Here is a 24,046-nt window from a genome sequence, read left to right as displayed (position 1 = left end):
CCTCCCTTTGCTGTTCACCTAAGAAAATCCTAACTAAGGTTTATGGTGAGTTCAGTGATACCATTGTGCCCAACAAAAGAAAGTTCAGTGGCCGAAAATTAACCAGTGGTCTGCCAGGGAACCGTTGCACCACCTGTCCTTACATTTGTAGCCTGATGACTTTGTATTTATTGTTCTAGAACCTTATAAAAGGTTAAAGCAGCTGTTTAGGTGCCCTTCTTAATGAGTGGACACTTTGTACATTCAATTACATTCTTCTGCTACTATGAAATACTGATGTCTTTGTCTTACAACAACTTCTGTGGGGGGGGGGGGGGGACTCAAAAACTGATGGGTCTATGGACCAAGTCAATATGGCACTGCTAAAACTGTTAACTTTGAAGAACATAAAGGATATGTTCATAAAGGTGTGGCAGAACCCCCCCTATCTCAAACAGGAATATTAGATCAATCCAGAAACATTGAGAGCCGGAAAAAACCTAAAACACGGTCTACTTTATAAAGACAGAGGGACACATAAAAAGGAATAGATTAACTCAGACACTATAAGTAGCAGGTAAATAAGAGAAGAGGGAAGTGAACACACAGAAAACCACACGAGGATCTGACTTCCAAAATAAAAGAGGAAGTAAAAGTCAGCTTCAAAGTTTGAACAAAGGGATCTGAAGCAGAGATAAAATTCAAGAACCAAATTGTGACATTTATTGACTTCAAAATCAGACCAACTTCTCAGACAGCAACTGGCTTCCTTTTATACTCCACCTGCCTCTGGTTATATCTGGAATATTCTATTTTTGGGGGCGGCAAGACAAAATTTTTTTTTTACATAAATCGACATCAAAAAAAATCTGGAACAAAAAAATTACATATTTACATACATTACGTATTGTCGCTCTGTGCTCCATCACCCCCACACAAGCTGGATTTTAGGCCTTTGTTTCATGTTGGAGCTGAACTGAGGGATCTCAGTCTGCTTGACGAAAGAGACCGGTCGCATATGTTACACACTTGATAAGTTACTTTTACTTTTATACTATTTGATAAGTGTCCAAGTTCAACAATGTTAGATGTGCTTACAGTAGCTAACAGCAGCTAATAGAGGCTAACAGACGGTAATAGAGGCTAATTGCAGCTAACAGAGGTTAATAGCAGCTACATGTGTTTTTAATCACTTCACTTTATTATGATCTATGATAAAGCAGGCCATGCTTTGCAAGTCCCTAACCTATGAGTACACAGTAGTGTGAACAACCTGTAACCCGGGTTAAAAAGATGCATAAATAGTAAAAGATAAGTAAAGTCTGAGAATATAAATATCAAAGAGTTCATTTATTTAAATTTTCTTGTATATTAAAAAGGTAAAAGTTCATGTAAAATGATTAAAAACATGTTTGCATTGTTTAAAATAAGTTATCTTTGTTTTATTGTGAATTGCTTGTGAGAACTGTAATTTCCTACGGGGATATGGTCTGTGAAGGTAACACAGGGTGGAGAAGGAAAAAGAGAAAAAAGAGAGCGCGAGGAGAGTGGTGGTGCGTGAGTTACACGGAGCATCCGGAGAAGTTAGCTTGTTTTTATGTACTAGTAGTAAGTGTGTTTTGACTTTTCGGAAGGATAAGTCACAGTGTCGGTAAGTTAGTGACATGACAGGTAAAGTTTTGGCGTGAAGCTGCTGGACTGTGTGTTTTGTTTACTGCGGCAGTGCAGGCATTAAGTTAAAGTGAGGCTAACCCAGCCATTCGCTAATAAGGACTACTGTAGACTGCCGTTTCGCTAAAGTTGCGGAACGTAACAAGCTGCAGAGGATCGTTACCGAACTGGATAACGACGGACACACCCCAGATAGTCACTCTGAGTGCCCGCGTCACTCAGAGTACCTCTGGCAACGTGGGAAGCTAAAACAGGTAGCTTGTGGAGCACGTGGAGATCACGGACCTTCCTCATCTTTGTGCTACTGCATTCAGAGCGGAGTGTTTCTGAAGGAGCTGAAGACAACTTGTTGCCTGGATTAATCTGGTGGGAAGTGCACGTTTCACAAGGTACTGAGTTTATTTATTTATATTTTGCTCGTTGAGTGAAGAACTTCCGGTTGGGAGATAGTTTTGGATTTATACTGGAGCAACACAGGCCTGCAACGTAGGGTTTATCTCTGCCGGCTTTAGGTTTAGTTTGGGACTATGATTGTTTTATCACTGGTGGTTTACACTGTATATGTGGAGATTCTGTGTACAGTGGGTAAATTGCTGTGTGTGTTTTTTTTGGTTTGCCTGAATACTGAAATCTGCCATTTTATTATTTTGTTTTCATTGTTTGGTGAATTAAAGGAGGGTTGCAATGCTCTACTTTACATGGTGTATGACATGATTTACTGCACTGTAGACACTAGTGTTCATTTTTGCGTGTAGTGCTACTGTTAAGGAATAAGCTTAATTGATCCCAGAAACAAAAGAGAAGTTAATTTAAAAATATCGTATGAGAGTACACTAGAAAAAGAACCCAAAGCCCATTTATTTAATGGTATTGAGTAAATGAGGGCTACAAACCTTTAACCCTGACTAAAATGTTTATTCATTTTAACACTGAGAATGAAACTGTTTGCTGCACCCACCCAAAACCACACGCTAAAATCAGGAGTTGTCCACATAATTCTGACCACAAAGTTCACATAGTTATCTGAGACCTGCAAGCATGAAGAAAGCAAATACTGAAACGTTTTATTTGTTTTTGTCCTGAAAAATATTAAGCAATACATTGTTAAAATCTGATTTATAGTTATGTGACCTTATGGCAACTTAATCTAACTAAGAAATCAACAGTCAGGCGCAAACTTCACTGACTTGAAAAGGACTAATGAGCTCCATCAACCACTCAAAATCATTAACCTCATACTCAAAAGCTATGATCTGTTGGATCCAGCAGATGATGATAGGGATCGTAAACATACAGGAACAACCTCTCTTTACCAGCTTTTAATGAATTTCCAGGTCATCTCAGAGGAAAACCACAATTTCCTTCTGCACACCTACAGCACCCAAAACCACACACCAAGTCGGTCCTCCCTTTTCTGTTCACCCCAAAAAATCCTAATGAAAGTTTCTGGGGAGTTCAGTGATACCATTGTGCCCCACAAAAGAAAGTTCAGCTTAGTGTCAGGGGTGTCAAACATAAGTGGCCCAATAGATATGGGTTTGCAATGTGTTAATTACACAGCACTAAATGAGGTTTCTTTACTGTCTTACTGTTTTTAATCTTTTTTTTTTAGCTTTGGTTTCTATTTGGATTTTCTTACTATGCTTCTTGTGTTTTAGGCCCCTCTCTCAGTTCCACGCTGTGTTTCTTCTGTACACTGCCACTTGTTCTTCTTGCCTCTGTTTTTTGTTTGTTATTTCCTGTTTTGCTTTGAGGTTTAATTTTCATTTGAGTGTCACTTTCTGTTGTTGCCTCCTAGTTTTCACTTGCTCTCCTGCTACTTTCTTAGGTTCAGCTATGTGTCAACACAAGTATCTAATCAGCCAATCACATGGCAGCAACTCAATGCTTTTAGGCATGTAGTCATGCTCAAGGCAACCTGCCGATGTTCAAACTGATCATCGGGATGGGGAAGGAAGATGATTTAAGTGACTTCAAAAACTGCTGACCTACTAATATTTACGGCATTTACAGGGACTAGTCTGAAAAAGAGAAAATATCCAGTGAGCAGCAAAGTGGATCTCAGAGGTCAGAGGAGAATGGCCAGACTGCTTTGAGCCTAACGTAAGGTTTAAAGTAAACTTAAATAACCACTCAAGGTAAGGTATCTCAAAGTATCTCCGGAACCAGTTCAGTTTTATTTATATAGTGCCAAACTACAACAACAACTGTCTTAAGGGGGTTTATATTGTTAAGGTAAAGACCCTATAATAATGCAAAGAAAACAGAGAAAACCCCAACAACGATATGACCCCCTATGAGCACTTGCTTTGGCAACAGTGGAAAGGAAAAACTCCCTTTTAACAGGAAGATACCTCCAGCAGAATCAGGGCAGGAAGGGGCGGCCATCTGCCACAATTAGTTGAGTAGAGTGGATGACGACAGGACAAAGACATTCTGTGGAAGAGAGCCAGAGATTATTAACACATCAAACACATGAAACCTGGGTGCCACTCCTGCAGCTAAAAACAGGACACAGGAGGTACAATTAGCACAGGCTCACAATAATAATAATAGTAATAATAATAATAATGATGATGATGATTAGTGGTGCAATGGATCACTGTTGATCCGTGATCCGAACCGATCCCACTCCACGGTTTGGCACGCACGTGATCCAAAGATTCGAAAAAGAAAAAAAAGCGGTCCAAGTCGAGGAGCAGAGTTTGCGGCATTTAAGAAGCCCTTTGCTGCCCAATCCGACCGGGCTAAAGCTATTACAAAAGCTATTGGGGTCTATAGCTGCAGACATGAGGACGTATTCCATTGTGCAAAACAAGTGGTTTAAACATAGGATGAACATGGTTGAGCCACGCTGTGATATCCTGTTGCGCGTCCACTTCAGTGACAAGATCGTTCCAAGCATGTATGAGCTGGAAAAGTCTAAAGTTATGGCTGAACTGTCCCAGGATTCTTCTGTTGCCCTAACTACAGATGGGTGGATCTCCAGGGCAACATAAAGCTACGTGACCGTGACCGCGCATTATATCACAGCAGAGTGGTACATACAAAGCTCTGTACTGCCCTATATTGCACATTAATTTGTTTTATATGAGTTTTTATACGAGTCTTACGTTGAATGTTTTTTAATGGGCAGAAAATACGTAAATAAATAAATGGCGAGTTACATTTTTCTTGTCTTTTTTCTTTTTTTGCTGATCCGAAAATCGATCCGATTCATGACTTAAAACCGTGAGTTCTTTGATCCGTTGCACCACTAATAATAATAATAACAGATAATAGAAGACTGAATAATTGTTGCTTGCTCTGGTGACTCTTGAATTGTGCTCCAACATTTGGATGATAGGTCAGAATTTGGCATAAACAACATAAATGCATGGATCAAAAGCTACTGTTTAATGGTGTGGGGGATATCTTCTTGGCATGCATTTGAGCATTATTTAACAGTATAAAGTATTGTAGCTGATCATGTCCATTCCTTTATGGCCAGAGTGTACCATCCTCTGATGGTGGAATCCATCACGGTGATGTTCAAATTATCTTAATTTTGGCCTCCACACTGACCAATCCAACAGAGCACATTTTGGATGTGATGGAACAGAAAATTCCCATCATGGATGTGCAACCAACAACTGCAGCTGTGTGTTGCTATCAGAGATGGGCAGTAACCATTACAGTACCATTACAGATTACAGTAACGCGTTACAAGTAACGCGTTACTGTAATCCGATTACTTTTTCAAGTGACGAGTAAAGTAAGAGATTACTATTGCAAAAACGGTAATTAGATTACCGTTACTTTCCTGTAGGAACGCTGCGTTACTGCGTTACTAAAACCGTGATTTTTTTTGCGAGAATGTCTCATGACAGTGACGTAAGCGAGTGCGACGTTTGTGGCAACAGCTGTGTGCAGATCAACAATGGATCATATATTGAGTGTGGGAGAGAGTATGAGCGTGCAGCGTTTAAAGCGTGGAAGTACTGACCTTACTTTGAGTTTGATTCCATAAAAAGTGACAAAAACATTAGTGTCCGTTGTGCGTGGGAAGAAAACTTCTTTTTACAGCGAAAAAACCCCTAAACTTCCGAGCAAGCACCGAGTAGCTACCACGTAATGGGAAACTCACAGAGAAACTCGCGGATTCTTCCACTGACCGCTGCACACCTGCACCAGGGTAAACCTCCGCCTACCTACTCCTGCTTTTCAGGTGAAAATAGGGCAAAAGGACCGCTAGTCTTTGACTTTATTTATTTTCTGCTGTGTTTTACTTGCATCTATTTGAAAGCGTGAGTGTAAACACACACAAAAAATTATTTTATGTGCTGGAATGTGCAGAAAATAAGTTTAAATGTTAAACTAATTTCTTCCAGTCAGAGAATGTTGCATATAATTAAATTTTTGCTTGATGCATAAAGTTAAAAGAAAAACTAATAAAAACGAGTTTTAAAAAGAGACTTTTCCATTTGATTACATTTTGTATGATGATTATGTAGAAAAAGTAGAATTGGGCTGAAAGAGATCGCTTTATCACCTATTCAGGTTGTAAATCGTGTTTTTAAAGAGTAACTAAGTAACTAAGTAATTAATTACTTTTGAAAATAAGTAATCAGTAAAGTAACTGGATTACTTTTTGGGGAAGTAATCAGTAATTAGTTACTGATTACTTTTTTCAAGTAACTTGACCAACACTGGTTGCTATCATGACAATATGGTCCAAAATCTTTGAGGGATGTTTCCAACATGTAGTTGAATCAATGCTACAAAGATTTAAAGGCAAATGAGTGTATAGTCATGTCTTCAGTTTATCTTGGCTGTTTACATCGCCTCTTCAATCTCCCGTTTCTCTTGCTGTGCTTTAGATTTATCTATGAGTCTTTGACTTTCTGTAGCCACTGAAGTTCATCTTTTGTTAAATTATTCTGACACCCCATCCTGCATGTGGGACTTTTTTATTTATGTGAGCTAAGAGGCACCAGTCAGTCCACTCAGCGTTTCGAAGTTCTGGCGAGCCTCACTGATGGGGAGGAGAGCCAAACGTAAAAGAGCACTGGAAAATTGGTGTGAAAAGGGAAAAGTTGTTTGAAATATAGATATGGGTTTTTTGTTCTTTTTAAAAACATTTTAAGCTTTGTTTTGCTAACACTTTCCATTTTTCTGAGCCACTATACTGTGTTGTTTTGGCTAACAGACATTTAAGGTTTCTGCAGAAGCCTTGAGAGAGAGATTTGATGCCTGAGCTGATCGGATTGAGCTAAAAATTATTGAGAAACATAATTTATGAAATAAGAACATTTTTAATATCTCCCTTATCAAAAGAAAACAATAGAGGTATCATAAATCTAAATATCTTAGAAATAAATTATTCCTTTAGCTCCCACCTGTGTGTGTGTGTGTGTGTTAAAGTTAAATTGCTATGCAGAAGGGTGCACTGCCACCTTCTGGTTAAAATTCAGTAAAAGTTTTGATTCTTCTTTACCCAAAAAATGAATTTGAGTATCTGTTCTGTTTCATTTATCTACTCCAGTGACCCATATTTTAAAATGCACTAATGCTGTTTTGGTTTGTTATTTTTATACATTAAGAAAAATATTTTTTAGCCAATTCTCTTTGGCTACTTCTTACAAAAAATGTAAGTTATTTCATTCACATTAGGAAAAAAATTGGATTTAAAACTTAAAGTATGTTTGAGTGAACGATACATTGCATGTTAATATCGCTCTTATAGGTGAAGTTACGACTCTGTAAGATTTCCATCAATAACAAATAATAACGAACGCCATCATAGTCAGGCTTTTTATCTTTTGTTTCTAATTAATTCTAAATAAACATCTAATAATTAAAATATTTATTTTATTATATCAGAGACAGATAAATTAGGTGAAGGAAAAGGGCAGTATTCCCTCTAACGTTGCATTAAGGAACCCCAAAGTCACATCATATACATGCAGTGTCCAAATGTACCTGTTTTACCCTGAAACTGCCTGTGCGTGTATACCGTGTAAAGTCATGCTAAAGAAACTGTTTTATGATACATAACAGGAAAACCACACTCACTGTCTCTGTGGGTTAGGAAGTCTTTAAATTATTTTTCTTCTCTTGGGTTCTGCCTATATTTCAAGTCTAGACACGCAAAACGTGCGTCTGAGCGAGAGTGTGTGGGCTGATGACGAAAAACAAGTAGTGCATTCTTCTTTCTAATGAACCCTCAGCTCAGAAAAACAAAGCCCCCCACTGTGGTCCACATGACTCAAACTGAGCTTATCGCACTTTTCTGTTTGTGTATGGCTGCTGCAGCTCGTCTCTGATATTAGGACGGTCTGTCTGCAGGTTCAGCCTCCTGCAGACTCTGCGAGTTCAGCAAAGCAGATCATAAGTAACTTTTACATTGATAAATAGTAAAGAAACACATTTCCAGCTCTGTTTTTTTATTCTTAGATTCTGCTAGAGTGGCTTTTCATGATTATCACTTTAAAAGAATCCTTATTTATCTCATGCCGGACTTTCCAGAACAAATAAAGCTTCTGACAAAAAGTTTCATTTTTTACATTTTAATCAAGTATTTTGTCTTCAAGTGGTATTAAACAACATACATTTGCATCACATAAATATTGAAAGAACATTAAAAATTAGGTAAATTTTTCGTTTTTTCCATAGCTTGTTAAACATCAGAACTACATATCAGTTCACAGTAACAGTGCTAAAAACACACTCGTGGCTTACAAATTACACACTCACTGATTCTATGTCAAAATTCCACATTAACAGTAACCGAGCATTCAGCTTTCCAGCATTTATTAAATGTGAATTTATATATTGAATGTAAATGTAAATATGATAATCAAATGTACATATTCGTCTCCTTTTATCCATCTACCTTCAGTCTGAGGCTAACATTGTCATGATCCTGGGTCCTTTTGACCCAGCGTTTTGTGTTTTCTATTAGTGTGATTTTGGTTCTGTTCCTCCTGTTTAGTCTTATTCTGTTCTGCCCATCTATTCCTGTGTTAAGTCCGCGTTTCCTAGTCTGTGTCTTTGCGTGTGTGTGTTTCCTGTTTTATTGGTGAAGGTCTGTCACTCCCACCTGTGTGTAATCTCCCTGTGTTCTCTGAGTGTTTTTAAGTCGTGTCTTCTGTCTTAGTCGTTGCTGGTTCGTCTGCGTTGTTTCCCCTCGGTCTCCCCGTATGCATTTCCCCGGACTTCCCTGCATCTTCGTTTCTGGTTTGTTTTGTTAGTTTTACCCAGTTTAGGATTTCCTGTTTCACCTTCACCCACGCCATTGCTGTTTGTATTTTCTTTTGTTAAATAAACACTCATCTGCACCAGAGCTGCCGCATTTTGGGTCCTATCTCCAATTCCACACGTCTGCCACACCGGACGTGACAAACATGGCTGAAAATACATTTGAAAAACAGCAGTGAATTATAAAAAATAATCCACAAACCTTGTGTTTATTCAAGAACAAAGGATGGTTCTGGGTAGTTAAGCTTGTACTTCCTCTGTAATGTTAGCTGGCTGCACACTTCTATTGGTTAGTGGATGTAAACATTGGAAAGAATATAGTTCCTTTATGCAACTGCTCGCAGAAAGGCTTGTTTTGTTTCAGATAGTTATTTTAGACAAGACCCAATAACTTACTAAAACAGCTTGACACTACTGTATTGTAAAATTACTGAAACATGAGCATGAGGTGCATTTGCTGTTTGTGTAGTTATAAACACAGGCTGAACACAGATGTGTGACCATTCAGAAATGCCTTAAATGTGAGTTCTGTGGGGAAACAGAGGTGGGCTACTATAAAACCTTTAGTGATGAGCTTAGCTGGTCGTTTTGACTCTTATTGAACAGAACATTAAAAGTCAGTCAGATCCACAAAAGTCAAATTTTCACATTTAACAGATTATTTTCTCTCGTGTTTGGTTGCCACAGTACTGTCCAAAACTCTTGAGCCACCCTTCATTTCTTTATATTTTGATTCCAAGGCTTTTTTGTAATTTGAAGTGGTGTTGACCGATAGTTCTCCAGGCTTTTGTGTTTTTCTTCAGCTGCTTTTTCACTCATTTTCAGTCCAGTTTAGTATTTTCGCACAGACAAAGGGATACCCAAAGAGTTATTAGCTGAAAACCTGACGTATCTTGTCATGTTGTGCAGTGTGTTCTTAAAAAATTTGAAGAAACTGGACCAGCGAAGACAAACAATGAAGCATCAGACCTAAAATCTATCATCAGAAATGGTCCCAAGTTGAAGGGTGGCTGTTAAGAAGCCATTTACAAGGACAGGAAACAGGAAATGAAAGCTGAGGTGTCCCAAATTACATAAAAATTAGACAGAAAATCAGTGGTAACTTTTGGTTCTGCAGTAAGTAAAGAAGAGGATGTGGAACAAGGTAGAACAGTGTCTACAGCCAACTGTAAAACATTGTGGAGGTACAGTCATGGGCCTGGTTTGAAGCTGCTATAAGGCAGGTTGTATATATTCTGTATTTTCATTATTGTTTGCACATTTCACTAAGCTTTTGATATGTCCCCAGCAAAATATGAAGAAAATCTGACTATGAAATTCATAGTCAGATTTTCATAGTCATATATTGCTCACCATTGGAAGTTTAATATTGCATCACTTACTTTGTATTAGCATTAAGTGACAGTGACAGCACCAGAGTGATTTGAATCAAATAGACAGTCCTAAAACCTTTGTAGTTTATGGAACAGGCCAAAAAGAAAAATGCTCTGTCCCTATATTAGGATGCAGGATCTTTGGAGGATAAGTTAGTGTAAGGATGTTTTTTTTTTTTTTTTATTGTGTTCCATATTTACTTTTTACTTTCCATCCATTTTATAACAGCTGGGGCCAGGTCGCGGGGGGCAGAAGCCTAAGCAGAGAAGCCCAGACCTCCCTCTTCCTAGCTATCTCCTCCAGCTTGTCCAGGGGAACATCAAGGTGTTCCCAGGAAAGCCAAGAGATATAACTGTAACAGAATGTCCGGACTGGCTTTGTTCATTATTTGTTCCTTTTAGGCTGAGCAGCAGTAAAGAACGACTAACCCAAGAGAAATCTCAAGTAAGATTTGGTCTTTTAATGTGATTGGTTGACAACAAGAAAAATCTAGAATATCAATATAACATTTTAATTGGATCCATCTTCATTCGAGGAGTCACTCTTGCTTTGGTTTCCTCCTCCTGCACATTCGAAGGCACGTGAATCGTATGACTGCCACTACAAAGGCTGTCAGCATAAACAAGATGGCCAACAAAAAGCATATAACATCCACAGAATGATACACATACCAGGGCATCTTATAAGACTCGGTGCGTAAATGTGCAGCTCCTTTGTGCCTCATAACAAACTCAATCCAGTAAACTGCAGCATCCAGAGGATGCATTGGTCTGTCTCGGTGGAGAGCAGACAGACGCTTCATGTTGTTCCTGTAGGAGGGATTGTTAAGAACTTCTTGTAGGACTTTGAGGAAATTCTGCTGGGTGATTTTTGTTACATCCACCATTTTAGCAGCTCCTCGAACTTCCATTCGCAAAATGTTTTCAAACTGGTCAAACAGCAGGGGAATGCCAATAATTGGAACACCATGGTACATGGACTCATAGATCCCATTGGCGCCACCATGAGCCACAAAGGCTTTTATCTTTGGGTGACCCAGCAGGTCGTTTTGGGGCATCCAATTCACCAGAAGGGTATTGTTCCCCACATTGTTGGGGCGTTCACCAGCATGCCTCCATACGACCTTTTGAGGAAGCTGAGCAAAAGCAGCTGCGATTTCTGAAGTTATTTCTATTGGCAGACCATTCACCAGCGTCCCCAGAGACATCAGGATGAAGCCGTGTTCTCCTGAACTTTCAACAAACTCCTCCAACTCTGAAGGTAAGGCCTCAGCAGGCTTACACTGAAATCCTCCAATGTAGACAATGTTCGGCATGGTAGGCCTGGGGAATTCGAAGACAAAGTCCACTCTCATGAGCCACAGGTCTGCTCCTTGAAGAAGCTGATAGAAGTTCACATCTGGGCCTAAGTACTTTTCTACCATTCTATCATAGGGAGGACACACTATAAACTTGTCAATGCAGGTGTTGAGGAAGTAGTGGAATGTGTTTTTGACTCTTTCAAAAAAGGTCATCTTGTCAGATACGGCATTTCCAGAAGTTGGGACATATGACGTTGGAGATGGAGCTATAACAAAATGACCTTCCCCACTGGTGATCCATCTGACGTTAAAAACAACTGGAAGCTTTAGTTTATGGGCCACTATAACTCCAACAGGAAGTCCAGGGTCCAAAAGAACCAGGTCAAAATTAGAGTCGCCTATCTTCGACATTAGAGTCTTGTTCTCAAATATTTCTACACCTAACAGACTAGCTTGTTGGTGGATTTTTGATAATGCACCTATCATTTCCCAGTAAAACTTCATGAAGGCCATCGAAGATGCCCCTTGTTTTTTGATTTCCAGTATCTTGACCAGGAAAGTTACAAAGAAGTCCTGCTCCTCTATCCAGACAGCCTCTGGTAAGGTGACAGTGATGGAGCTGTAATGTGGTGCCTCTTCTTTGACATACCAGCTAGTGGCTGTGCGGACCACAGTGACTTCATGGCCTTTGGTGTGGAGGCTCTGGATCAGCAGGTTCATGTTCACCCAATGGCTGCCATCAACGGGGAACACCAGAATCTTTCCACCCTGGACAGGACTTGGAAGTAGTGACAAAGTCATCCCCAGAAGAAACAGAGAAACTCCTTGAATGCTCCCCATGGATCAAGTCTGAGGAAAACCACAGAACAATTAAAATTTAACTGTTAAGTTCACAGTCAATGTTGCAAGTATGATTGTACAAGTGATGCATAAATTACATCTTGAATTTCTTCCAACTGGCAAACTTACTTAAGTTGCAGGACCCACCAGATTACAGAATTATTGATTGAGTTGAAAGGGTTGTCTTTTTGAATGGTGCAAGTTAGATAGCTTTCTTATTTCTTAGCAGGTAGTTAAAATTACCTAAACCAGGCAGGTGTGCAAAAATAAAGGTAAAAAGTAAAAAGAGAAGAAAAACAAATACTAGTTCAAAACAAAAAAGATCCCAACAGGACTCTAACCACAATGTCCTGGCAGACAATACCATGTCTTTACATGGAGTTTGTAGGTCTTGGGGGAACAATTGTTTCTCAGCGTCTAATACTGTTGCAAAAGTTTTGAATATAATGGTAAGACATAGGCATGTATTGTGTCATGACCTGATATGAATGAATGCATCCATGTATGAAGTCAACTTAATTGTGTGCATACAGATACAGATTCGAAATTACCTATTAGGTCTCAGCATATTAAAATGAATTACACAAGATACATTAAAGCCTAGATTCTATTATTGCTTTCTATGCACAAATACATTTGAGGCTTACAAGAATTCTTAAAGCTATATACGCTATTGCATTTCTTTATTTAAAAATATAAAGTATCAATGGATTATTAAAAGCCTCCCTCCATTATTGCAAGTGAGGAAACATCAGAATGAAAGTCCTTCGTGTAAAGTAAAGGCTAAGACATGGAGCATCTTTTTGAGAGCAGATAACTCTGAGTGGGTGAAGAGGTGAGGGAGGAAGTTCACTATCACGACAGCCTGGCTGATGAAACCTGGAGGAACCACCCAGAACTTTTCTCTGGGGTCACGAGACTAAAAAAGCTATGTGAGGGGTTTGTGGGATCACCCGCAATACTAACAGTTTTGTAGAGGGAGGGAGAAGATTGAGGCCCCAGATAGCTTCCCTGCTCATTTTACTATATTCTGTGGTCTTCAAACCACACAGAGATGCAGCTGGTGAAGATGCTCTCAATCAGGCCTCGGTAGAAGGTGCACATGATGGGTACTAGGGCTGTCACTTGTCTAGATTGTTTTCACTGCACCACATACTAATTGAGATACCTCACTTCTGTAGTATGTCTCATCATTTTTGCTGTTGAAATCCACCATAGTTGTATCATCAAATCAAATCACTTTTATTGTCACGTCACATCACTGGTACAGCACATGTGAGCTTCACAAGCAACAGTGGTGTGCAAAACAAAGAAATGTAAGAAACAAGCCAATCATAAGAGCAGGAATGTGAGAATTATGAGAATAAATATATGTACAATTTCAAGATGTGCACAAAAATGTATGTATGTGTGCCAAACTTTGACAATATCCCTATAAAGTTGCATCACTGCATATTGTTTAGTTTGGACTTTGTTAATTTGACTGAACGCCAAAAATAAATATAAATAAACCATAAATAAACCTGCAAATCTAATAAAGAGTATGGTTGTGGGTCAGCAGAGTGAAGAGAAGACGACTCAGCACACATCCCTGCTTGATGTGCTGTTGTTGACCTGAACTGCTGGTGGCCTCTCAGTGAGGAAATCCAGCAGTTAAATAGAGGGGGAGGTGTTTCCAAGTGTCTATTAGAGACCCAATACTGTACTTGTGTCTTGGCAAAGACAAACACAATAAACTATTACTCAAGAAACACAAAAAAGGACCGAAGGCTCTGTATAAGCAGGACAGAGAAGAGCCATGGTGTCTAAATATGCCACTTTCTTGGTGTGTGTCAATGAGTCCATGGCTGTTTTTGCCCTGGGCCAAAATAAAATGTTGGCAAAGCTATAAGAGTAATGCATCTAACTAGTGCACTCAGTGACTTTCCACTACAGTTGGTGTTTTATGCACATTTTGAGTCATCTGGAAGATCTGCTAGTATCAGTGGAAAATCTTCCACAACACTTAATGTAGGATATATAGTGTGTCACTCCTTACAGAACATTGATAGCGTAATAATGCAATGACACAGTCACATCCAGCAACAACTCATTTAAAAAACTAAATGGAAACGATATTTGTAAAGTGAAATACGTCTCTTCAGAGATAACCCAATCAATGATCAATTGGTTTCTATGTAAATGTGTCTTCTTTTCTAAATGTCTTTTCCACAACTTGAAAAGATCTCATTTCACCTTGATCATTTCAGCCAACTTTCCTGAGGTTGTGAGCTGTCTGCCAAAGCTTTCTAAAGTTTTATTTGTTTTGTTTTTGTGTTTTTTTTCCGGTAGCATGTACTTCAGACAGCTCCAAAAAGCTTGACTTTGGCCAAACAGGGCCAAATCATAACATTATTTAGTCCAGAAAACAACATCCATGGACAATTGATGATTGCTGGTTTAGCGCCTGGAGGTCCCTGTCATCATAATGGTGGTCTATTTGTTATTAAATGACCATACTATACTTCAAAGGTTGTATTCAATGTACAAAGTACCTATAGTGTGCCACTGGTGAGCTCACACTGCGTGTATTCAAAAACACTGCATTTAAAATGACTTGGAACAGTTTAATAACATCACTGTCTGAGCGACCAACAACAACAAGAGAAGAATTTTTGCCAGATGTGAGAGACCAGTGGAGCTTTTTACTCTGTGTATGTGTTGAATCACTTTAAAACTCGAGCAGTTGATTAATATAAGTCTGTTTCTCTTTCTGTGCAGTGACTTTGTGTCTGCAACAATTGTGTAACATAAAGTCGCAGACATCATCGTGGAGGCAGATGCCCCCACAAGATCTTCTCTGGTTATTAAAATAATGGTTTGTCACATTCCCCTCGTGTGCATTAACTCTAAATATACAGTTCTATGTAATATAGCATTTTAATTCTTCTTTAAGCCACATTTCCTGTTGTTTTCTGCGGCTATCATTTGTAAATTAAACCATACTAAAAACCACTAAATGCCCAACCTGTGCTCTATTTATTGCTACATTTAACAGAGGGTAAGTAACACCCACACCTCTTTGAACTCCGACTGGATTGGATCATGACATCATACCTATAAAGATGCATCACTGCATATTGTTTAGTTTGGACTTTGTTACTTTGACTGAATCTGTCCAGGCACACATAATACTTGCAACGAACTCAGAGCTTTTTGGAGTAGTTTCTGCTACTGATCACTTTGCCATAATGAGATCACACACAGGCTGACATCACTGTGTAACATGAAGTGTTGCAACAAATCAAAGTTCGGGGGGTTTATGTATGTCCTGAGTAATGCCTGCAGTCGATAATCTCGTCATCTACATTTAGCAGGGATTTTCTAACAAGCTAAAAACACCAAAGAGGAAGAAACATGCCCTTGTATTCAGTTTCTTTTCTGAATGCCAGCTGCTGAAGAAAAAACAACTACGTCTTCCGAGTTTATTTCGGAAGTGCTGAGTAAGCATTTATAATCGTTTAACTGTCACTGTGAAGGATAGAAAGTGTTGTAACCTACCTTAAATGCCTGAGAATGTGGACAAAAGTACTTTGGATCCTCTCTGAGAGAAGGGAGCTCAGCTTCAGAGTGCAGGAGAAAAGAACCCAAATCCTAATTACTGTGTTGCATAAGGTGGGAGGAGTGTGTAACCAGTGGGTTTCATATGCATGTGTGCAGTTTAGGGTTGGGGGAGGAAAGGGAAGCAGTCTTCCTACAGAGCACATACTCTGTGGCACACACACAAAAACTGTGGAGTAACACAATATCTTCTTAAATGGAAAAATAAAGCCTTGACCTGTATGAGCTCAACCAGTGAGATATCCCTGTTCCTAGAAAGTAAGAACATTCCAATGACAAAAGAAAAAACCTGGAATTGCAAATTCTGGGAGTTTGCAAAAGCTCTCGGCATTCTCAGGAAATAACCTTGAGAGAACCAATGGGTTGTCACTGGAGCAACGCACACAGCAGCCCTCACAGCTTCCTGTGACCTTAGTGGAACAATACAAAAAATAACATTTTAAAAGAGGTGCAACATTTATACAGTTTTTAATATGATTGCATTTGTATAGTAATCAGTGTTAATCCCAACACCACAGTGCTGCTGATACACAAGGTAAAGACAGAATCAGACTCATCAGATTGAATGCCTGTTTAATCTATAAAAGTAGTATAAATATATATCCTTTAATATCTGGGAACATGTGAAGCTTTTTAGCTCTCGAAAAAAGTGTGGAAAATTACTAGAGGTCAAATAATTACCCCTCGAATGGAAATTCATAGTGATTAGACTACACCTGCAGGGTGCGCAGCCGCTACTGATTTTACCTACTTCATTCTCATAATTACTTACACACAGCCATGGCTAATGGATCAAACCAAAGACGATACCTATGCCATAAAATATGAGCATAAATGTGATTTATTTGTGTGCATGATATGGGAGACATAATCTTTCTTGATACTAGCAGCAGGGGCTGAAAGATTCACGTTGAATTTTGACTGCTATTAGATGTTGCTGTTGCCATTTTAGTTTCTTGGAGTCAGAAATAATCATGTAGTGGATTCATGTGTTGGCACACGTGTCAAAAGCCAGCCACTTTCCAGACTTTGAGTCTTAAAAAAATGTAAAAATACAAGTTATAGAAAACGTCTCCCATGATGCAGTTGTTATAAAGGTAGACCTTACCCCCAGAAAACAAAAAAGGTTTCATGTATCAAGCTGTAAACATCTTTCCTTCTGCTGTAAAGTCTGTGAGGACTGGCTTGCGTTTGGAGACAGCAGAGGAACTGCAGAACTGCTGTAAACACTTTCTTATTCATTTTTGAACCTTATAATCCTCCCACTCACCCACTCCTGTAAACCACTATTGCCCATTGATTAAAATACATCTAAAAGATATATCTAGTGTTCATTTCAATTTCAAATCAAAACCCACAAATGAGCAGTCAACACCACCGTTTAGGGTTTTTCCCTTATACCAACTTCAGTATTCAAAGCACAGATTCAGACCACCAGAGTTTCATATGAATCAAATGAAATAAAACAGCAAAATAATTTAGAGTTTGGTTTCTTTTTCTCTAATCAACACAAGTTACCAGGTTTTTTAGGGGCTAAATGTTGCTGTATGCTGTAAAACTAGATTTGAGGGAACTGTGGAATAAGGTTGAAATGAATCAAGGGAGTAAAAGTTCATTCAAACAATGAAAGGGTTTCTTCTTATGAGCTGTGACCATGTAGCTGGTAACATTCATACTTTTAGAGTCTGTGTGTGAAAAATGACAGAATGTGGTCTTAGAAACCGAGGACGTTTCCAGGATATTTTGGATGGGTAGCCATGAGCACAATGCTCAGCCTAAATGCAGAAATTATGACACAAAATTTAGCTTTAGCAAAATGTTTATTACATACCCACAGTAAATGTTCTTTAAGTAAAAGAACTCCTTGTGCTGCTGATAATTATTGATTTATTGATGTGTATCATGTCAGTGTTGCAGCTGGAGATGATTACAATTACTTATATACTGCTGTTTAGCTTTGTCTACAATGTTACACCATCATATATTAGTGGCTTTAAGTTTCAAAATCTGTTAAATAAAGTGTAACTGATGCTTTGAAATAAGTTCAGATTAGACTTTTTTTATGCAATTATATAAAAAATGAATTACTGTTTTGGTAAAACACCAATAAAAAGTACTCCATGTAAAACAGTAGGTTATACAATCAGTAATAAACTCAAATCATATTTAGCAGAAATGTAATGGTGCTGAATTAATAAAATAATAATACAGCAGTAATTGCTTATGAAAAGCTTCTTATGATGCTCTTGTTCAGCAGCCTGATTGATGTGATTGATGTTACCTGTCCAAGCCTGCAGAGATGTGTCTAACATTTTCTGCCTTTTTCTCCGTCCTAACCAATGACTGTAGTCCGAACTGTCTTTCAGAACAGGAACCACGAGAGGATTCAGCCTGAAGACTCACTCTGTGTTTAATTATAAAGCATTAGGCTTCCTGATGGTTTGGTCCTTTGTTTATAAGGTTCAAATACTGTGCTTAAAGCTTAGTCAGACAAATGAAGCCAACCTTTATCTCCTCCCACTATCAATAGGATAATTGTATATGTTTACTCCTGCATCACTGTGCAGCACAGCACATAACAGCAGACAATCTACGCAAGGATAACACAAAAACTGCATGACATGCTATTCACTTTTCTTGAGTTTATTGGAGAATTACTTACTGAACTCATTTTGGTAGCTAACTGCAAGGTGAAAGACAAAACATACAAACCACGTGTGTTTACATGTGGAAAACATAAATGTGTTCAATATGTAAATAAAGTTTTTTAATAATAAGAAATGTCTTATAATACATGTTAAAATCCCATGCAACACATGCAACAATGCAACCTCAAACTTCTTAATGTGTTTTAATTTCATAGACTACACATGCAGAAATCCCTGCCCCTCTCTCACAAAATATGGAAATATGTTTGTTTTGAATTAAAATTTCATGTTTAAATGACTAAGCAGGAAGCTCCCCATCTTTGATTTGGCACATTTCTGTTACAGTGGATGCTCTTTCTGGAGCAACCCCCCCAAAAAAACTTATAAGCATTGCAGCAACAACAGTATTCCAGGACTTTCAAGTTCAGTATTTTAATGTGATTGGTTGACAACAAGAAAAATCTAGAATATCAATATAACATTTTAATTGGATCCATCTTCATTCAAGGAGTCACTCTTGCTTTGGTTTCCTCCTCCTGCACATTCGAAGGCACGTGAATCGTATGACTGCCACTACAAAGGCTGTCAGCATAAACAAGATGACCAACAAAAAGCATATAACATCCACAGAATGATACACATACCAGGGCATCTTATAAGACTCGGTGCGTAAATGTGCAGCTCCTTTGTGCCTCATAACAAACTCAATCCAGTAAACTGCAGCATCCAGAGGATGCATTGGTCTGTCTCGGTGGAGAGCAGACAGACGCTTCATGTTGTTCCTGTAGGAGGGATTGTTAAGAACTTCTTGTAGGACTTTGAGGAAATTCTGCTGGGTGATTTTTGTTACATCCACCATTTTAGCAGCTCCTCGAACTTCCATTCGCAAAATGTTTTCAAACTGATCAAACAACAGGGGAATGCCAATAATTGGAACACCATGGTACATGGACTCATAGATCCCATTGGTGCCACCATGAGCCACAAAGGCTTTTATCTTTGGGTGACCCAGCAGGTCGTTTTGGGGCATCCATTTCACCAGAAGGGTATTGTTCCCCACATTGTTGGGGCGTTCACCAGCATGCCTCCATACGACCTTTTGAGGAAGCTGAGCAAAGGCAGCGGCGATTTCTGACGTTATTTCTATTGGCAGACCATTCACCAGCGTCCCCAGAGACATCAGGATGAAGCCGTGTTCTCCTGAACTTTCAACAAACTCCTCCAACTCTGAAGGTAAGGCCTCAGCAGGCTTACACTGAAATCCTCCAATGTAGACAATGTTCGGCATGGTAGGCCTGGGGAATTCGAAGACAAAGTCCACTCTCATGAGCCACAGGTCTGCTCCTTGAAGAAGCTGATAGAAGTTCACATCTGGGCCTAAGTACTTTTCTACTATTCTATCATAGGGAGGACACACTATAAACTTGTCAATGCAGGTGTTGAGGAAGTAGTGGAATGTGTTTTTGACTCTTTCAAAAAAGGTCATCTTGTCAGATATGGCATTTCCAGAAGTTGGGACATATGACGTTGGAGATGGAGCTATAACAAAATGGCCATCCCCACTGGTCATACATTTAACATTAAAAACAACTGGAAGCTTTAGTTTATGGGCCACTATAACTCCAACAGGAAGTCCAGGGTCCAAAAGAACCAGGTCAAAATTAGAGTCACGTATCTTCGACATTAGAGTCTTGTTCTCAAATATTTCTACACCTAACAGACTAGCTTGTTGGTAGATTTTTGATACAGAACCTAGCACTTCCCAGTAAAACTTCAAGACAGCCATGAAAGACATCCCCTGTTTTTGGATCTCCAGTATCTTGATCAGGAAAGTTACAAAGAAGTCCTGCTCCTCTATCCAGACAGCCTCTGGTAAGGTGACAGTGATGGAGCTGTAATGTGGTGCCTCTTCTTTGACATACCAGCTAGTGGCTGTGCGGACCACAGTGACTTCATGGCCTTTGGTGTGGAGGCTCTGGATCAGCAGGTTCATGTTCAACCAATGGCTGCCATCAACGGGGAACACCAGAATCTTTCCACCCTGGACAGGACTTACAGTTAAGGACAATGTCGCGCCCAGTAGAAACAGAGAAACTCCTGGAAAGCTCCCCATGGATCAAGTCTGAGGAAAACAAAAAAAAAATAATAATGATTATTTCAATGATGCCTAAATTAGAACTTGAATTCCTTCTAAGTCATTTTATGAGCTTGTCTTCACTCCTGGCTTTGCTACAGGACCCACTGGATTAGACCATTATCAAAAGGGGCTGTCACGCCCAACTTTTCTGTACAAAAAGAAAAAAAAAACCAAGCTCAACCCTCATCTTTACATGAATTTTCAAGGCACTGTGGGGAGAAATTATTCCTCAGCAGCCAAACTTTTCTTCAATATTCAACGGTACATTATGATGACAGAATATGAATTCAGGTATGAATATATTAATTAACTACTGGGCAATCATTAGGTCCATCCATCTTCTTCCACTTATCCAGGGCCGGGTCGTGGGAGCAACAGGCCAAGCAGAGAAGCCCAAACTTCCCTCTACACAGCCACCTCCTCCAGCTTGTCCGGTTGAACACCAAGGCGTTCCAAGGCCAGCTGAGAGATATAATCTCTCCAGGATGTCCTGGGTCTGACCCTGGGCCTCCTCCCACTGCAGAACACCTCACCCAGGAGACGCCCAGGAAACGTCCTCGTCAGATGCCCGAACCACCTCAACTGGCTCCTTTCGATGTGGAGGAGCAGCGACTCTACTCTGAGCTGTTCCCGGATGGCTGAACTTCTCGCCCTATCTCTAAGGGAGAGGCCAGCCACCCTTCAGAGGAAGCCCATTTCTGTCGCTTGTATCCCAAATCTCGTTCTTCCGGTCACTACCCACATTTCATATCTATAGGTGAGGGTAGGGACGTAGATCGACAGGTAAACTGAGAGCTTCGCTTTTACACGCACCTCTCTTACAACAGACCGGTACAGCGTCCGCATCACCGCAACCAATCTCCAGCTCTCTTCTCCCATCACTCATGAACAAGACCCCAAGATACTTTAACTCCTCCACTTGGGGCAAGAACTCCCGGGACGAGGTCAGGGACGAGTTCACTTTTTATTTTCATGTTTCTACTCTTCAGTTTTTACTTTTCAACTTTTGGGTGTATCATTGTTGGGTCTACCTTACAGTATAAAATGCCTTGAGGTGACTGTTGTTGGGATTTTGTGCTTCCAAAATAAATAGAATGCTATAAAAGTTATAAAAACAATGCATCTAACTACTGCACTCAGTTACTTTAAAACCATAGTTAGTGTGTTTCTATCCACTTGTGTTATGTACATTTTCACTCAGCTGGGAGATCTGCAAAATGTTAGTGTAGGATATCAGTGTGTGTTATCTAAAAGAACATATAATACTTGTTTCCAGTAATACCAGCAACAACTCGTCCAAAAGACGGCACGGAAAACACGTTTGAAAAGTCAAACATGTCTTTTAATCAGTTTCCAGATAGCGACAGGATGTCCTTCCCTTTCATTTCTGTTGATCACAGTTAGGGTCAAGTTGGGTCATCGCTTACTCAGATAATAAAACCAAGAATCAGTGGGTTTCTTTGTAAAGGGATGTCTTTTAACATTAGAGGTTCAATCACACCTCTTTGAACTCATTGGTTGATTGGATCTTGACAACCCTTGCAGTTGTCAAGATCCATCACTGCATATTGTGTAGCTTGGACAAAATCTATTTATAGACACGCAAAATACTTGCAAAGCCCTCAAAACCTTTTGGTGTGGTTCCCGCTGCAGGAGCTCTGTTAAGGATGACATTTTGCCATAATAAGACACATACACACACAGCTACACTGTCCAAACCAGTTAACATGAAATGTTGCAACAAATCACAGTCCAGTGGGGGGTATGTCCTGCCTGCAGTCTCTAATCTCATCATCTGTGTGTAGCAGGGACTTTCTAATAAGCTAAAATAACACCAAAGAAGACACACACCCTTGTATTCTGTTTCCTGTCTGCATGACAGTTGCTAAGTAAGCATTTTGACTCAATTTACTATTAATGCGAAGCATAGGGCGTATGAACCTACCTTCAATCCTCGAGCGTGTGGAGAAAAGTACTTTCAGACTAGTGTGGAAGAGGGGAGCTCAACTTCAGATTACATAAGAAAAGAACCCAAATCCTGATTATTGTGTTGCATAAGCTGGGAGGCGTGTGGATCTTAAATATATCCTTAATTTTAATTTGGACTCACAGTCACAACTCACAAATGAGCGGCAAACAGCCACAGCTCTTCCAAACATCCAAGTTTTATTTTGGATGCTTATATTATTTAACTTTGCAGACAGAAGCTAAATTATTTCACAAAAAATACCAGGGTCCCAATTCTTAGCCTCCCTGCTGCTAATAGGGAGTTGTGTAACCTTTTTACTGGATAACAGCCCACAATCATTTCAGCAATCCCGGCCTATTCTTCTTTCTTCAACCTCTCAAGCTCCTCCATATTTGAAGTTCTTATTGCATGGACTTTAGTCACCCCACAGTTTTTCAGTGGGACTCAGGTCAGGGCTTTGTGTAGGCCAGTCAAGAAAGTTCAACTTTCACATCCTTCCTTTACAAGATTCCTGCCACCTTTACAAGATTCCCGGTTCCCACTACTGAAGCATCGCCACAGCATAACACTTCCACAACCGTGTTTACCCTTTTTATTTGGCTTGTACACCTCTGCCTTCTTTCTCCAAGAATAAGCAGTTTTTTGTTTTTTTTGTTTTTGTTTTTTTTCTGCTTATTCTGTTGGTTTTTGGTTTTTGCCCTTCTCCCCCGTCCCTCTTCTCAACTATTTTTCTTTCCCTCTTTCTTTCTCCCTTTTCTTTCCCCCAGTCAAGTCTGTCCCATATTCAGCAAGTGAAAATAAAATAAATAATAAATAATAAAAGGTGAATCAAATGGACCATTACTGCAAAGCTGGGATGGTCAATTTGGTAAAGTAAATCCGTTGGGCATCTTTCTTCGCCTTTAGACAATAATTCTGATGGCAAAAGAGCCAAACGGGACAGGCAAAAAAAAGAAAAAAAGAATAAGCAGCAAAGGTCTCCAGTTTCAACTCTCTTCTCCAGGTTGTCCACATACTTCAGTCTGGCTTGAAGGTGTTTCTTCTACAGAAGCTGAGTTTTTCTTGGTCGGCAACCTGACAGTCTATTACTGTTCAGGGCTCTAGACATTGTCATCTTTGAGGCTACAGTGGGCTAAGTCATGCACCATTGTCTCTGAAGTTGTTTTGGGGACTTTAGACAAATTTCTCACTAATTTTCTTTCCAGAGTCTTTGAAATCTTGTACGTCCTCCCTCTGCCAGGTGTGTTCTGTAGTATGTGGCTCTGGATTTTGATACATCTTATTTCAGT

At 39.5% G+C, this 24,046-nt stretch overlaps 2 pseudogenes across 2 annotated transcripts; both read right to left on the bottom strand.

Annotated features, from left to right (window-relative positions):
• Nucleotides 1-10,703: 10,703 nt before the first annotated feature.
• Nucleotides 10,704-16,246, bottom strand: LOC146512223 (UDP-glucuronosyltransferase 2B31 pseudogene; annotated as a pseudogene). The gene is made up of 2 exons (XR_014875723.1): nt 15,944-16,246; nt 10,704-12,412 (listed from the first exon to the last, which is right to left on the bottom strand). The product of XR_014875723.1 is annotated as a UDP-glucuronosyltransferase 2B31 pseudogene (transcript).
• A 2,321-nt stretch (nt 16,247-18,567) lies between these two features.
• Nucleotides 18,568-22,796, bottom strand: LOC146512222 (UDP-glucuronosyltransferase 2B31 pseudogene; annotated as a pseudogene). Its single transcript, XR_014875724.1, has 2 exons — nt 22,734-22,796; nt 18,568-20,773 (listed from the first exon to the last, which is right to left on the bottom strand). The product of XR_014875724.1 is annotated as a UDP-glucuronosyltransferase 2B31 pseudogene (transcript).
• Between the last annotated feature and the right edge of the window lie 1,250 nt (nt 22,797-24,046).

This window comes from Neolamprologus multifasciatus, chromosome 8, assembly GCF_963576455.1.
Source record: "Neolamprologus multifasciatus chromosome 8, fNeoMul1.2, whole genome shotgun sequence".
NCBI classification, from domain to species: Eukaryota; Metazoa; Chordata; class Actinopteri; order Cichliformes; family Cichlidae; genus Neolamprologus; species Neolamprologus multifasciatus.
Note: the sequence above shows the minus strand (reverse complement) of the source record. Positions and strands in the feature narration are given on the sequence as shown.